Source organism: Aethalodelphis obliquidens, unplaced genomic scaffold, assembly GCF_003676395.1.
Source record: "Aethalodelphis obliquidens isolate GAN/ISIS:26980383/991018 unplaced genomic scaffold, ASM367639v1 scaffold25, whole genome shotgun sequence".
In the NCBI taxonomy this organism is placed as follows: domain Eukaryota; kingdom Metazoa; phylum Chordata; class Mammalia; order Artiodactyla; family Delphinidae; genus Aethalodelphis; species Aethalodelphis obliquidens.
In genome coordinates, this window is record NW_020837969.1 from 18,353,465 (window position 1) to 18,370,631 (window position 17,167).

Consider the following 17,167-nt stretch of genomic DNA (forward strand, 5'->3'; position numbering starts at 1 on the left):
CTAGTTGACATTTATAGAATAATTCACCAAACAACAGGAGAATACATATTCTTTTAAAATGCACACAGATTATATACCCAGATAGATGATACTTGAGACCATAAAACAAGTCTCAATAAATTTATAAGTATTGAAACCATAAAAATATGTTCTCTGAGAGCAAGAGAATAAAAAAACAAACAAAAAAGAATGTCACTAATATTCCCAACACTTGGAAATTAAACAGCATGCTGTTGCATAACTCATGGGTCAAAGAGAATATTAATGGAAAATTAGGAAATATTTGGAACTGGATAAAAATGGAAATACTACCATCAACAATTTGTAGAATGCAGCTAGACCACATCATTAGAAATAAATTTGTAGCAGTCAACATTGTATTAAAAAAGAAGGGCAAACTTAACCTAAAAAACAGGAAAGAAAAGACTAGAAATTAGTGAAATTGAAAACAGAAAAACAGTAGAGAAAAATCAGTCAAACTGAAAGTTTTTTCTTTGAGAAGGTGAATAAAAGAATAATCCTCTCACCAAACTAATCAGTATAAAAATGGAAAACACATTAAAAAGTTGGGTGAAGAGGATTAAAGATACAAACTTCCACTTATAAAATAAATGTCATGGGGATGTAATGTACAGTATGATTAACAACACTGTATTGCATATTTGAAAGTTGCTAAGAAAGTAGATCTCAAAAGTACTCATTACAAAAAAAAATTGTAACTGTATGGGGATGCATGTTAATTAGACTTATGTGATGATAATTTTGAAATATATAGAAGTACTGAATCACTATGTTGTATACCTGAAACTAATATACTGTTATATGTCAATTATACCTCAATTTTTTTTAAAAAGTCACTGGATACCTAAAGAAAAGTACTTAATCCTAGTAACTTCATCAATCTTCCTTACCAAAAAAAAACCAAAAAGGGAAAACACAAATTATCAATATCTATCATGATATCTAGCAGTCAAGGTCTAAAGACTTTAAAAAATAAGTGTGAAATAATATGAATATCTTTAAGACAATATATTTGAAAACTTAGAAAGAATAAATAAATATCATAAATGACACAAACTAACAAGCTTCACAGTGGAGAAAATAGATAACCTGAAAAGCCCTATAAATTTTTTTAAAAAAACTGAATATAGTTGATGTACAATATTATATGTTACAGGTAAACAATATAGTGATTCACAATTTTAAAGGTTATACCCCATTTATAGTTATTATAAAATATTGGCTATATTCTCTATGTTGTACAATATACCCTTATAGCTTATTTTATATCTAATAGTTTGTACCTCTTAATACCCTACCCCTACATTGCCCCTCCCCACTTTCCTCTCGCCACTGGTAACCACTAGTTTGTTCTCTCTATCTGTGAGTCTGCTTCTTTTTTGTTATCTTCACTTGTTTGCTGTATTTCATAGATTCCACATATGTGATAACAAACAGTATTTGTCTCTCTCTGACTTATTTCACTTAGCCTGTAATATTTATCCTCTAATCAAATAATTTTAATAAGCATAATTGTTGCTTTTATTACATGATCAGGTGGATTCTCAATATTGGCTCACTGAAAGTCTGTCCATTCTACCCTTCTTCTAGATGAAGATATTGAAAGTAAAAAAAAACAAAAACAAAAACTACATTTCACATTTTCCAGATTCCCTTGTAGATTGAGCCTGAGTAAAAATTATCCAGTAAGAATAACTCCTTTGCAAATTAGAAAGTACAATAGGTAGAGCCCATCTTCCTGGAGTCCTTGCCTTTTGCTTCTGAGAAGCAAATACATGCGTCTGTACAACTTTCCTGCAGCAAAGTTCTGGAGAATGGTATTCATTATTCAGCTCTTTGGATGAGAAGCAGTTGAAGAGGCAGAGTCCTGGGTCCTCTTCTTTGGGCCCAGATCCCTCCTTTGGATACCTCAGAGGTAGTAGGTACCCTGAAAGTTCACTCCTAAATTGTCTGGGAGACATTCCAAGAGCCCCAGCCTAGATTTGGCCCCTTCAAACCTTTCAACAATTTTGTAGATATCTTATTCCCTGAATTAAATACCTTTCTGCTTAAAACTCCTAAGTACTTTAAAGATCATTAGGTCTCTCTTTTGGTGCACTGAACTCCTGAGTGAAATTCAAAATATTTAAAAATGAATAAATTAATAGAAATTCTTTATAAGCAGGGGTTAGCAAACTTTCTCATATAGGGTCAAATAGTAAATAATTTAGGCTTTGTGGGATATGCACTCGCTGTCACAAATGCCTAATTCTGAAGTTGTAGCAAAAGCAGCCATAGACAATATGTAAACAAATGGACATGACTGCATTCCAATAAAACTTTATTTATAAAAACAGACCATAGTTTACTATAAGGATAACTCAGGTTTTAATAAATATTTGATTCAAATGTCTTGAAAAACAAGTCTATTTTTTAAATGACATTATTTTATTAAATTCCATGACTCAAAATAGATGCACATACATTTCAACACTTTTCCTTTTGTTTTAGTAAATAACAGAAAATATGATTTGAGTTCTTGTGATTCATGAATAAAATGTCATTCTTTTTTGCAGAATCTGTGAATATCATGAAACTGATTCCATTCTAAAGATGTCAAAACATTTCTGAGAGTTCTATTAAATTCATTTTGTTTGGAATTTTATAAACTATTCTTACATTTTGTGAAATTCTCTAAAATTAAGGTGTTTTATTTTCTTTGAAAAGAGACAAAGTTATTAATCTAACGAACAAATTATCATACTAAGAAATAGTATTTTCAATACTAATTCAAGTATGTTATGTTTTGTGCATGTTATGGCATGTTATTTTTGGTGTCATGTCATTTTCTTTATAATGTGTAATTTGATATTGAATAATCTTCACGATCTTAAGATTCCATTATGCCTTTCTGCTTGAACTTGCACTTTTCATTGCCTTAGCCCCAAAGTGACTAATATTACTCTGTTCGTATTTTTTCAGCCATAGCAGTCACATGACCCCACAAGTGGGCTGGAAAGTTTGATCTCCCAAACACCCAGGAAGGAAAGGAGAACTCACTGTTGATGAGTCCTAGCATGCCTTCCACATGCCCCTTCTAGATTCTAAACCCGAGCATAATGAGTGTTTTATTATATTTATTCCACCTACATGTCTGTCAAAGCAGCTAACTCATAACAGATCCTCAATAAACATTTTTTTGAAATATTGACAATGTCAAAGAAATTGACATCCACAAAAAATTACAGAAAGTATATATTTCACGGGTCCAAAAATGGACACAAAAATTAAAATATAACGATGTCACAAGAACTATTATAACAATACCGATTATAACTGGTATTAGAATAATACCAATGAATACTTATGATTATCTGCTCTGTGAAAGCACAGCTATATAAACTTATTCAGTTTTCACCATAAAATATGAGATAACGTTCTCCTTCATCCTGTTTTAGAGATGAGGAAGACTGGCACAGTGAGGTTAAATAACTTGCCCCAAATCACGTAGCTAAATAGAGTAGATCTGGAATTTGAAGCCAGGTAGTTTGGCTCTAGAATGTGTGACTTTTTTCCCATGTTGTCAAAATGCTAGAATTCATGAGCAAATCAACCATGATGGTATACATAACAAGAATCTTTCCAACCATTTTAAAGTTTAAATGGTTCATTTAAATTGCTGAATTTTCAAGGACAAGAATAATTCAGGAGAGAAGTAAATAAGAATATAGAAAATATAACAATCCATCTTGCTGACATCGAAGTGTACTCAGGTGAATGTACTGGGTAAAATAGCATGCCAATATTACACATGAGTTATCAGAGATGAAAGAAGTTTGCTAGTCAGTTTGTCTTTCCTAAGAGATTGCTGTTTTAAGAAAAAGTATTGTAATATTAATGAAGAAGATTCAATGTTGGTTTTACATTTTCCAATTCTAACCTTTTAATTTACCGTATACAATGTAACAATGTACTCACGGAGGACATACCAAATGCCAAGCACTGTTAAACGTGCTTTACAACTATGAACTTATTCAATTCTAATAGATCTTTTTGAAAATCAGCTTACAGATGAAAAACTGAGATAAAATAACATGCCTGATGGCACAGTCAGCAAGTACCAGAGGCAGGATTCAAAATCTTGGCAGCCATTCTTTATTTATTTATTTATGGTACGCGGGCCTCTCACTGTTGTGGTCTCTCCCGTTGCGGAGCACAGGCTCCGGACGCGCAGGCTCAGCGGCCATGGCTCACGGGCCCAGCCGCTCCGCGGCACGTGGGATCTTCCCACACCGGGGCACGAACCCGTGTCCCCTGTCTCGGCAGGCGAACTCTCAACCACTGTGCCACCAAGGAAGCCCTTGAATAGCTTTTTACTAGCTAATTTATACTCTATCTTTGAAGACCTCATCTTGCTTGTTTTTTCCTATGTTGTATGAATATAGCAAGTGATTTGGATGCAAAGAGTTTATTTTGAGACATAATAATCTCAGTAACCAATTTTCTAACAATTCTCCTTAATCTGTCTCAGCTAAGTAGGTATTTTGAAATGTAAGAAATACAGTGTTTGGGGTATAGGTTTTGGAGACGGGCTGGAATATTTGATATGCCACTGTCTCCCACAGTAAAAACAAAATGAAATGAACAAATAAACAAAATCTCTTCCATCTGATGTAAAAGCAACCAGGGAAGACTATTCCCTTTGGTTAAATCAGTGCAATGTGAAGTCTGTGTAAACTTGTTGTAAGCATTATGACAGATGGGAAAGAACTCATTTAAATTTAAAAAACCTTTTGCCTTGCAAAGGAATTTTCTTAAGATAATTTGTATTCACATCTAAATAGTAGGAGCCTGAAGATTAAGCATTGCAATTGCCATTTATATTACAGAGAAAAATGCAATCTTGAGCAGGTTATATGAATTCCATTTCTTCATTTTTCTGAATCATCCTCTTCTTTGAGCTATTATTTGGAAGATGGTGTTGCTTTTTGTCTTTTATGGGGTTTCTTCACTTTGGTTGATGATAAAAAGTTGCCATTTCCTTTCATCCTCATCATGTTCATTGTTCTCCTTAGTTGGATGCTTTTTGGATGTTCTTGTCCTGCAGAGAGCTGCAGGACTCCCTCAGATCTGTTCAGGCATCAGAGCCCAATTAACAACGTTCTAACTATTCTTTTCATCTTAGATATGGGTAAATTAAGGTGTTTACCTCTAAGTAGCTAAGGATGGAGTGCATATTTTTAAGTGGGTCTTTACTAAAGATCACAAAGCCTATCTCCATATTACGTATCTAATGAAGAGAAATAGAATATGACCAATTTTTATGTAAGAATTCATTTATTCATACTGCCCATGATTCAGTAGAGACAGCATTCCATTTATAAAGTTACCATTGAAATCATGTAAACTATTAAACTTTGAACTCTTAACAACTGAATTGGGGAAAAGAAAAAAGTCCTAGACAATGGTGATTAGCCAGAGAAGAATATGTATTCTTGAGACCATCTGGTTTCTCTACATCGGCTTCTATTTGGTTATCATCATCATTGTAGTAGTAAGAACTCTGGCTAATGTAAGCAGCAAAAAAAAGGACTTAAAGACTCTCTGGTCCCTCTGGTCCAATTAGTGGGAAGATTGGAGAGCCCAGCTTGAGAAGTAAAGTGGGCTAAGCACGCAGGCCCAAAGCCACCTTCAGTTAAGGATGTTACTCATAGCATCACCCACACGGGATCCTTGATAAGAAACTTTTCTCTGGACTCTCATTCCCACCATTGCTATGAATTGTTTCCTACCTATCCTAAAGTCTTTGTCTTATTTTCTCAACACTCAGAATTCAGGCAGGATTGAGTCACTGGCCTGGCCTCCAGTTTTCAAGGAGCAGGAAGAGAAACCTTCTTGAACTTGCAGCCTTGTGGACCCTCGCTCCCCAGAAGATATATACTCACAGTGGGGGATTTACTAGCAACCAAAAGTGTTTCTAATGCTCTTTAGCCAGCCTCTTTGGGCCCATTTCAGTCATCATTATCATAGTCACAGGTAGTACAGTATTGCAAAGAATGATCAGTTAACAAACAATTTGGGTTCTAATTCAGTCATTTACCATCCTGATAGTTTTGGCTAAGGAAGTTATCTTCTCTGAGCCTTTGTTTTCTCAGTTTTAAACTGGGATAATACTATTCTGTCTAGAATGTAAGGTCATTGTAAGGAATGATATGAGATACCCTGTGTAATATTTCTTTCGATTTTTGTCCATTCAAAAAAAGTATTAAGGGCCTACTAGGTGTGAGACCAAAAAAAAAAAAATGTAACAATATGTGTCCTAAAGAATATATTATTGTGGGAGTTCCCTGGGAGGCCAGAGCTTAGGACTCCACACTTCCACTGCAGGGACATGGGTTCAATCCCTGGTCAGGAAACTAAGATCCCACATATCGTGCAGCACAGCCAAAAAATAATAATAATAAAATAAAACAAAATAAAAAGTTAATCAACATTAAAAAAAAGAAAGTATTATTGTAAGGTATTTTAATTAACATTTTAATTAAAAATATATTGAGAATATGCATGTTCTTATTCTGTTTGAAAAATGGGACAAATAGGTGAAAAGTCAAACAACACTATGATAAATAAGAAATTTAAGAGAACAGAAAATTATTGCTAGGATATTCCTCCACCACCAATGCCTCTTCTGAGACATATTTCTTATCCTAATCCAACCACTTTATTTGTGAGAGAGCTGGCATTCTTATAAAACCCCACCTCTAGGGGAAAATGAATGGTCAAATGTAACCAATCAGAACCCATTCCTGAAGCCTTTGAAGTTGGAACCATTTATAAAATATGTGCCTTGGTCAGAAAAAATCTTGTGTAGAATACATCAGTGTTGAATAAGGGATTCCGTGTATCTGTTAACTGGTGCTGGGGAAAGCACTGAAAGCAGGAAAGGCAAATCCACATCCTAAGCAAGTGTTTATTCCAGTGAGGATTAAACATTCTTCCCTGGAAGAAGCCAGATTAGGTTTTAGCATTAGCCTCTGCTGTTGAAATATTGGAAACTCATTTGCAATATGCAGATCATCCTTCTTGAGAGGAAGCCCATGTTGTTCAGCTCAGGAGCCACTTTCATCTCTTTTGCAATATGACTTATACGTGTACTAACTGCGGGGAAAAAACTGGCTGGCTTTCACCAGAGAAAGTCATTTTGTCAGTCAGATTATTCGGTCCCGCAGTGGGTGCCCTCTAGTGGACATTTACACCGGAAATGAGTGTTTTCACGTTTCATTCATATATCATTTCCCCAGAATCACAGCTTTGCGACATTAGTATTTGATTGTGCCCTGATCTCAAGAGTTTTCCTAGTGATGCAGGAAAGCTTTTGGATGACTATCCTGATAGGGAGGGGAAGTTTCATTAGCTGCTATTTCCACCATAAGAGGTTTTGCCCAATAGATCAAGGAACCAATGTGCATTCGTCCAATTGTTAAATATATCTATTCTCAATACACATTTATGACTGGAGAAATAACCATAGGATGGGTCTGTAGTCCCTTCGGATCCACTGTGAAATGGACTTGGGCCAAGAACGGCATGAGCTCTGAGTCTCTATTTAACAGACACCAGTAAATCACCTTGGTTTATTGCCTTAGGAACCTCTGGAGAGGGCATCAAGGGAGGTTTACGATATAGTTTTTGTTAATAAACGGAATCGTGTTCTCCCCAAATTCATATACTGAAGTCCTAACCCCTAGTACCTGAGAATGTGGCTGTATTTGGAAATAGGGCCTTGAAAATGGTGATTAAGGTAAAATGAGGCCTTAATCCAATATGACTAGTGTCCTTATAAGAAGAAACTTGAATGATAGACACCAGGGGAATGTGAGCATCAAGGGACAACCATGTGAAGGAGAAGCAAAAGGGCAGCCATGTGTAAGCCAAGGAGAGAGGCCTCAGGGGAAACCAAACCTGCTGACACCCTGATCTTGGACCTCAGCCTCCAGAGCTGTGAAAAATAAATTTCTATTGTTTGAGCCACCCTGTCTATCTAACGCGGTGTTTTATTATGGCAGTTTAAACAAACAAACAGTCCTGGGTTAGTTTTCTACTGCTGCAATAACATATTAACAAATTTAGTGGCTAAAAAGAATACAAGTTTATTTTCTTACAGTCCTCTAGGTTCGATGTCCAAAATGAATCTCACTGGGCTAAAATTAAGTTGTCATCAGGGCTGCGTTACTTTCTCAACACTTTAAGGGAACATCTATGTTCTTGCCTTTTACAGCCTCTAGAGGGCACTCACAGGCTTTAGCCTGTGGCCTTTTTCCTCCGTCATCAAAACTGGAAACTTCCTCTGACCCTCTTCTTCTGCCTCCCTCTCCCACTTTTATGGATCCTGGTTATTACCTTGGACCCACTCAGATAATTCCAGAATAATTTTCCTAAGTCTGCTGATTAGCAACCTTAAATCCATGTACAAACTTAATTCCCCTTTGCCATGTAACATAACATTCTTCTGGGAATTAGGATGTGGATAGCTTTCTGGGGGAGGACATTATTCTGCCAACCCTAAGTCCTATCACCAGCCATTGGTTATTCTTAAAAGGTAGTGGATATTTTAGCTATCACAGTTCTGGAAATGGGTATGATACTGAAATCTCCGCAGTAACAAGAGGTTTCTGCCTAACAGAAATTTTCTGCTTATGTAGGTCAAGTAGCCCTTAAGAGGCCACCAACATTCCCAGGTAATAAGTATTTATTTCATTTCTAGGCAATTAACATGAAGAACCAACTCTCCTTCCTTTCACAAATCTCCTGCTGGGCTGCCATTTGCCAGACCTCATCAGAAGCCAGAGATCAAGAGAGCTGTGTGTTTCAGCCCAAAAAGTCAAGCTCTTGGGGAAAATAGAAGGGTAGAGAAAGGTGGAAAGTGGATCTGGAGTAGTAAATGAGAAAAATTTAAGCCCACCATCTCTCACCATCAAACCCATTATCAAGTACCATTAAATTCACAATTTAATATCTTTCTCCACTTCTCCCCTTTACCACTGACACCACCCAAGTCCAAGCTGCCATCAACTTTCCCAGACACCATTGCAGTAATTTCCTAACTAGTCGACTTGTGCTCAACCACACTGCCCACATCCAATTTGTTCTCCATGTTGCATTCAGTCAACTTTTAAAACCCAAATATGGCTCATTCATCCCACTTCAAAATCATTAATGTCTTTCCACTGCTGTTTTTTTTTTTTTTTTAATTTATTTTTTTTGGCTGCGTTGGGTCTTCGTTGCTGCGTGCGGGCTTTCTCTAGTTGCGGCGAGCAGGGGCTACTCCTCGATGTGGTGCGCGGGCTTCTTATTGCGCTGGCTTCTCGTTGCAGAGCATGGGCTCTAGGGCATGCGGGCTTCAGTAGTTGTGGCATGTGGGCTCAGTAGTTGTGGCTCACGGACACTAGAGTGCAGGCTCAGTAGTTGTGGGACGTGGACTCAGTAGTTGTGGCTTGTGGGCTCTAGAGTGCAGGCTCAGTAGTTGTGGTACACGGGCTTAGTTGCTCCGCGGCATATGGGATCTTCCCGGACCAGGGCTCAAACCCGTGTCCCCTGCGTTGACAGGCAGATTCTTAGCCACTACACCACCAGGGAAGTCCCTCCAGTGCTCTTAAGATAAAGAAAAACTCCTCAGTTCATGGCCGCCTACCCAACGCTCAGCCTTAGCTGGAACCTTGCTTGCCACTTTTTCTGTTTTTACCCCGGCCACGTTGGCCTTGCTCTGGTCTTTGACACTCTTTATGTTCCTGTCTTTTTCAGGCATTTGGATGACTGTTTTTTGTACCCAAGGCAGTCTTTCCCCCTTTTCAGCAATTCAGTATCCACTCCCTCTTTGGATGGTAAGTGTCCTTTTCTGAGTTGTCAGACTACATAGACATCCACTATTGCTTTTTGCCTCACTACACTTTTACTATCTTTCCTGTGCCCCACGGGAGATGCCAGGAACTACATTGCTCAGAATCACCTTCCCCATACGATTCCTGGTTAGAGTCGGCTAAGGAGTAGTGTTTTCAAGAGATCTGGAAGTCAAAGAGAGAGCCCTTTATTCTCTGAAAGCTAATGGAGGCAGATCAAACAGGAAAAGACAGATCTGAGCTTTGGAAGCACTCCTGGAAATCATCAGCCATAGCTTCTGAAGATACGGGAGAAAATGGAGATGTAGAGATGAGTAATTATGTGTGTTCATGAAAACTAAGGATCCAAGTGGCATAGTGGAAAGAACATCATAGAATATAGATTCTAGTTCATGCTCTGTCACTGGCCAGGTGTCCCTAGATAAATTTTTTGAAGAGTCTTTAAGTTCTCTCATTTTAAAATGAAGAATTTTTTTGCTGTGAGTAGGAAAGAATATGGCACATGTAAAGTTGCTATAAAGTGAGTGATACTCAGTTTGCTGCCATTCTCTTAGCTGTGGTAGAAAGTTCTGTTCTCTTTTGAGCCCCTAGCCTGACATCTCATGATGATTCCAGGAGACTTCTGGATAAGAATTTGCTTAAGGAGGGAATTCCCTGGTGGTCCAGTGGTTAGGACTCCAGGCTCTCACTGCTGAGTGTCCAGGTTTCATCCCTGGTAACTAAAATTCCACCAGTCGTGTGGTGTGGCAAAAAAAAAAAAAAAAAGAAAGAAAGAAAAAGAGGAAGAATTTGCTTAATGAATTTTGCTCAAGCTTAAATTGACACTTTTACCACATTTAAGCTTATTTAAACTACATGCGTCTGTCCCTCTGAAGCCAGACTTCCCTAAATTCAGGGCATTCATGTTTTAAAAGTATCACTTAAAAATATCACAATCACTTTTTTCTTAACTGGCATTTTTGTGTCTCACGAGGAAGGGGTGATTTGTTAATGTTGCTTGAGGGAAATTAGTCACTAGTATTTTGTACATACTCTACCCACCCTTACCCCTCACCACTTCCCTAACTATCCAAGGAACCTGTGACTTTTAGGGCCGTCACACACTTTCTTGACTTGCAGCATGTCTTTTGTTGAAAACTGGAGTTGATACGTCAGGTCAGGTATAGGAACTGAGGTGAACAGTATGTTAGTGTGAAGTTTTATGGGAACCTCACTAGGAGTTGGGCTGTGTTTAATATTTGCTGGAGCTGGAGCTGTCGGAGGCTAAAATTTCCTCCAGTGTCTGTTTCTGTCTCCTCTGTAGTTTGGGGGTTTCCCTACAAACTTCCCTTAAAAAAGAACTTTTTGCAGGTCTTTCCGCTCTAATCCACTCTTATCCTACTGGAGCCCAAGAGGCGGTAAGGTATGGGGGAGGGGAAGTGTTCTATAACTGATTAAATCCCAGTCTTTCACCGGACATTTAAAAATGCTTACTTTCCCCTCCCTCTTCCAGAGGCGCCAATTGAGTTTTTGAGTTTTCTTGGCTCTTCGCTGTAAGAACCTGGTGGGGTTCCTGGGGATAGAGCCCAGGAAGTTTGGGGTCCCGCCTGAGACTACAGCCCCAGGAGTCCCTCACTCTCACACTGGCCCTCACTCAGCCTCCAGCAATTGGTCCAAATTACAATTTAAGTGTTCTCGCTGGTTTAGGATTCTAGCGGCTCTGCTCCAAGTAAGCGGAACTCAGCTGTGAGTTTGCACTGTTCCTGCATTCTCTCTACCAGGCATGTTATCTCCTGGGGGCAGGTAGTGTTCTGTGGTGCCCATGGGCAAGGCAAGGTCATTTTGACCATCTTTTGGTAGAAAGTAGATCCCTCCCTGTTTGGAGCACCAAGAAGTATCCATGGAATATAAATTAAACACCTTCCCCCAAAAGAATCGATCTAAAAATTAGCTCATTCGTGTAATGTTGTGTGTTTTTTATTATACGTGTCCTACTGGAACTTGAAGTGATTAAATAAATGAGATTAAAAGTGTAAAACTCTGACAGGGGTAGAAGATGAAGGTCATTCCTTTGCTCTGATTCTATGCCTGAGACCCCTTTCCTCTATTATACTCTTGGGGAAATAAGTAACTTTTTAGGTGCTCGAAAGAGATCGATAGATAATGCTAACATCACTATAGACAGAGCTGAAGTGAGTAGTATGGGATTACTACTTTTACTTAGTAGGAATCCTTTCCTCCTGTGTTTTGTGTTTGAAGCTAGAGATAAGGGATATAGGGAAAAGGATTAAGAAAAACAAATCACTTAAACATGGAGTCTTCCCTCAAGGTTATATAGTACGAAAGAGATCATGAGAATTAGTGGAAGATAATGAGATTAATAGAAGATAAATAATAATGAGAATGTTATAGAAGGCAGACATATCTTATTAAAAGGAAAAGATCAGTCTGCCATACATTATGTACCCTGTTACATTAACTCCATTTCTTTTTCATTTTACTTCTCTTTTTCTTTTGTGAAGTCCTAGATGGGAAGAGGAATGAGTTATCTGACAAATTTAGATTTTGCAAACTTGTGCACTGAGGGGAGTACTATTGAAATACATTGTTAAGAAAGATTTCCAACATACAAATGTGTCATTTCCTTTTTCATGTGCCCTGCTGAAATATTATGTGATAAAGGCTTTAGGTTTCAATTGTTAAGAGAGGGAAGTGGATAAATCAGTGCTGCCGTCTTTAGGACACGGTAAAAGAAGTTTACTTATGCTTTTCCCAAATTGCTTCTATTGAGTGTATGTGTCTACTCTGTGTGTTTGTGTGTGTCTAAGCGTATGCGTGTATGTGATATGTGAGAGATATATACATATGGGATCAATAATTTGTGGTAGAATTTTTTTATCGTATCCCTAATTATTTGATTTGATTGTTTCAGTGATAGATATTTCTGCTAGATTTTCTGTGGGTGAAAAATGTATATGTGTGCTGAACTAGCAAGAGATTTTTGGCATATAATTTTGCATATTTTATTACAAATTATTGACTTTATTCAAAATATGACTAAATATATTTTAATTAGTCTCATCTGCTTAGTTTTTACATGATACTTTTGACTTTGTACTTCATATTGTCTTTACTGCTCATATAGCAGATCTTGGTTGGGCATCTATTATGTGCACTTCCCTGAACTAGATATAGGGAAAGGACACGAAAAATAAAATATAGTCTCTGTCTTCAAGAAGATCATGACCTAAGGCAAATTGGCATAATATAATTTGAGCACTGTAAGTGGTGTGAAAGTGCTCTATATAACTACTGTGGGGGTACAGGAGGGCCAAACCTACTTCAAGAGGAGAAAGAAAAACCTTCATGGAGGTGTTAGAATTTAAGTTCACCTTGAAGAATGATTAAGATTTACATGACATAAAAAACGGGGGTTAGGCGTCTCATTGGCAATGTGAGAATAGTGATAGAAAAGTCATAAAAGTGAGATTATGAATGTTTTACACAGGGTTTAGGAGCCGTTGTTCTGGTAGTACACTGCCGACCTTCAGGCCCTAGCTCCCCCTCTCCCTAGCTGTGTTACTACGTTAACTAGGTACTTCAATGTTTTAGCTCTTGGTTTCCCAACCTGTAAAATAGAGAAAATACCTCATGGTGCTGCTGTGAGGATAAAATAAGAAAAGTTCATGTTAAAAAAAAATTGGTGTTTTAAAATATTGGTGATTCATTTATTGGTTGTTCTCTGTGTACTAGACAATTTACAAAAGTTATTTTTAATTCTCATAATCTTTAAATTGATATTATAACCATATAAATGGTTATATATAGTCATGTGTATATATATATAATATATATATATATTATATATATATAATCTGCAATCAAATAAATTAAAATATTTGCCAAAGATCACATGGCAAGGAAAGGACACAGCCAGCATTCACATCTAGATCTCACATTAAAGAATTGATGCTCTTTCTCCTTCACTGCAGAGGATGAATATGGGTAGCATCAGGGGCAACATGGATGTTTCCAGGCCTTACCTTAATCCCTCTTACGGATGTGTTCTGTAAGTGTAGAGCTACTGGTTTCACAAGCATGTTAATTTTATGTTCACTTCATGTGGGTTTTTAACTGTTCATAAAATCAGAGTTTTTGTTTTTAAATAATAAGATTACAAAGTTGTTATTTACCCCAAATCTTAACAGTGAAATTAACATTGAGAGTTTGAAGATAAATTCAAATAAGACATAGTCTTAGAAAAAAAGAATGTGCATTAAATTATATTACGTAAAGAAAGTTTTTTTTCATATCTATGTAAAGAAAGATACCCTGGGGAATGTATGAGCAATTGATATGAATAAACAAAAACTCAAGAAGAAAAATAAATAGTAAAAAATTACATGGAAATAGCCTTTCTACACTAAAAGTAAAAAAATGCAAATGAAAGCCACCTTAAGGTATCATTTAACTCTTACTAAAATCTAAATAATTCTAAAATAAACATTGTTACTGAATAGTGGTGAATTTGGTTTAAAACATAAGTGACTGGAATCTTTGTAAATGTGTACGATCTTTTTAAAGAGCAGTAAGACAGTAGATACTAAGAAGTTTGAGGTAGTCTTCCTGTCACCTGGTAGTTCAACATATAGTGAATTATCCTAAGAAACATTTCAAAAGAAGAAAGCTAAGTTATAAAAATATTTACAGCATCATCATCTATATTAGTTAAACATTGCCCTCCAAAGAACAGGGAACATTTTTCTAAAAAGAATTGTAGGAAAATGACTGCATAAATAAGATACATATATTTGATGAATTTTAAAGCCCATCATTTTAAATTTGAAAAAATAGTTCAAAGTATAAAGTTATTGATATGATTTTAAGGGAAATGCATAAGACCAAATGATAATGTACACTATGGTATCAATTTATAACAGGTATACACTCAATGTTTTTCTTCTGTTAGGGTGATGGGATGATAGAAGTTTTGTCCCAACTTATCTTTAATAGTGTTATAATGTTTTTGTACTAAAAACAGGAAAAAAGAAGAGTGTGTTTTCAAACAGAAAAACACTGAAATTCTTTCATTGTTTTTCCTGTTGTAGCTTCTCTAAACTTTTCACCCATTTCATGAAAAGCTGATATTGCAGAGATGTGTTTCACTTCTCATGAGAACATGATTTCAGTAGATTATACAAACTCAAACGATTTCATAATTCGTTATCAGTGCGTTGACATTTGTTAGGAATAAATTTATGTGAAGTTACTTTTCTTCTTAACTTTGGAAAAGGCATTTAAAGGCACACGTAGATTATGTGAATTGTTCACTGGCTGATGTGAACATGTGTATATTCTCTAACATTCTCTAACGTTACTAAAAAATGTATACTGATGGAGTAAGGAACTGGAGGAATCTGGTAAGTCTCACGAATGTCTTTGAGGCAAAAGTGGGAACCTTGGGGGTGAGATTTTTTGTTTCAGTTTCCTATTTACACACAATTCAGAGAAAAACCTTTTATTTCCCAAAGTGTAGCAGAAGAATTTTTTATATTTCTGCATTAGTGAAATGCAGACTTTTCTTGAGGCATAACCCCAGGTCTAAAATCCAGTCATCTTGCAAAATATTTTGTCTTTCATTTATTTATGGAATTTCTCCTAGTGATGAACACATGCTAAGTGGCAGGAACTCTCTAGTCATTGAACCAAAGAGATAAAAACTCCTGAGTCATGGATCTAACTTGTGCAAAAAGAGACAGACAATAGACAAGATAAACAAGGGAAATGTATTTCATGTTAGACGGTGGTAAGTTTGGGGCTGGGAATCAAGGCAGGAAGGAGAAGAGGAAGTGAAAGAGGTAGGCTGCCATTTTAAATCTGATGCTGGAGAATGGTCTGTCTGAGCTAGTGAGCTTTTAGTCAGGACCCACACGAGATCGGAGAGTGTTCACATGTTTTGAGCAGAGGAGTGATATGATCTGACTTACTTTTTTTCAGAGGAACATTCTAGAGGCTGTGTGGAAAGTAAAGTGGAGGGAACTGAATGAAGCTGAGAGACCACATAGGGAGCTATTAAAATCATCCAGGTGAGAAAGATGATGGGGCTTAAGCCAGGATGTCAGGAGGGGAGGTGACGAGAAGCAGTCAGTTTCTGCTTAGGGTTTGAAATCAGACCAGCAAGATCTGATGGTAGATTGGTTGTGGAGGATGACAGAAAGTGGGTGACAAGGAGACCCCCCTAGGTTTGGGCCATATTAGAAATCCAGATGGTGGTGGTGTTAGGGAGATGCATATCCAGGTCTGGAGTTAAAAGGAGTGGCCTGGGTGGGAGATGAAGATGGAGAGTCATCAGCCGTATAGATTGTATCTAAAGCAATGAGACTAGTGAGCTCACCGAGGGAGTGAATAAAGGTAAAAAGAGGACAAGAACTGAGACCAGGCACACTCCAGTGTCAGTAGTTTGGGAGATGAGAAGAACAAGCAGGAAAAAATAACGCTGTCCTCAATGTACTGCCTCAGTACTATCTTCAGCATCTCTTCTCAATGGAAAAGCAAGAACATGACTAGATTTCCAGTATACACTCAAGGCATTTCATTTTTATACATTTACTGCTTCTTGATTTCTCAGCATCTGCTTCTGCCTCTACCATATGAGGAATACAGCTCAAATTCCGTGTGGCAGGTTATGGGTGACCTGCATGTCTTGACATTCTTTTCTTTTTTCCCTGACCCTGACTTCCTGTTCTGCCGTAGTGTCAGAGTTTCTTCCTTATTTTTAGTACTGCCATTCTTTCTTTACTAGCCTACTAAATATGTTTGTTTGTCTCTGCCATATTTTTTCCCTGAAAAATAATTTCTACTCTTTGATTTTTTTCTCCTAGTCTTTGTTAAAGTGCTACATTTTGATGCTTGTTCATCAATTCTTTTGAATTTCCTCCTCCTTCTTAATGCCTCTTGGATTCACCCCTCAATTGCCTACCCCACTGCTACTATCTAAGATGCCTGGCTGGGTAGATAAAAATGAACTGAAATCTAAAAATTGGATCGAGTGGAAGGAATGGCTTTGAGGAAGTGAGGGGTTGCTATGCTACCAGATACGGGTCTTTGGGTGAGAGTGATCTAGAATGAAGTCCTGGCCTCTGGTTTGAATGACCGTGCTTTTCTAGCACTGCCATATTAATTCTGTATTGCCACACACCTGATTATGTCATGTATGCCTTGCTACACAAAAAATAGTAAAAAGTAGTAAAAAAAAAAAGAATGATTATAATAATAAACAGATGATATAAATG

General features: G+C 37.1%; 1 protein-coding gene across 2 annotated transcripts in view; it reads left to right on the forward strand.

Moving 5' to 3' along the window:
• Window positions 1-12,581: 12,581 nt before the first annotated feature.
• MSR1 (macrophage scavenger receptor 1) overlaps window positions 12,582-17,167 on the forward strand; it is a 66,006-nt gene continuing 61,420 nt past the window's right edge. For both annotated transcript variants that reach the window (XM_027122714.1, XM_027122715.1), the window contains exon 1: window positions 12,582-12,621. The gene's annotated coding sequence lies outside the window, so the exon portion shown is untranslated. The remainder of the gene's footprint in view (window positions 12,622-17,167) is intronic.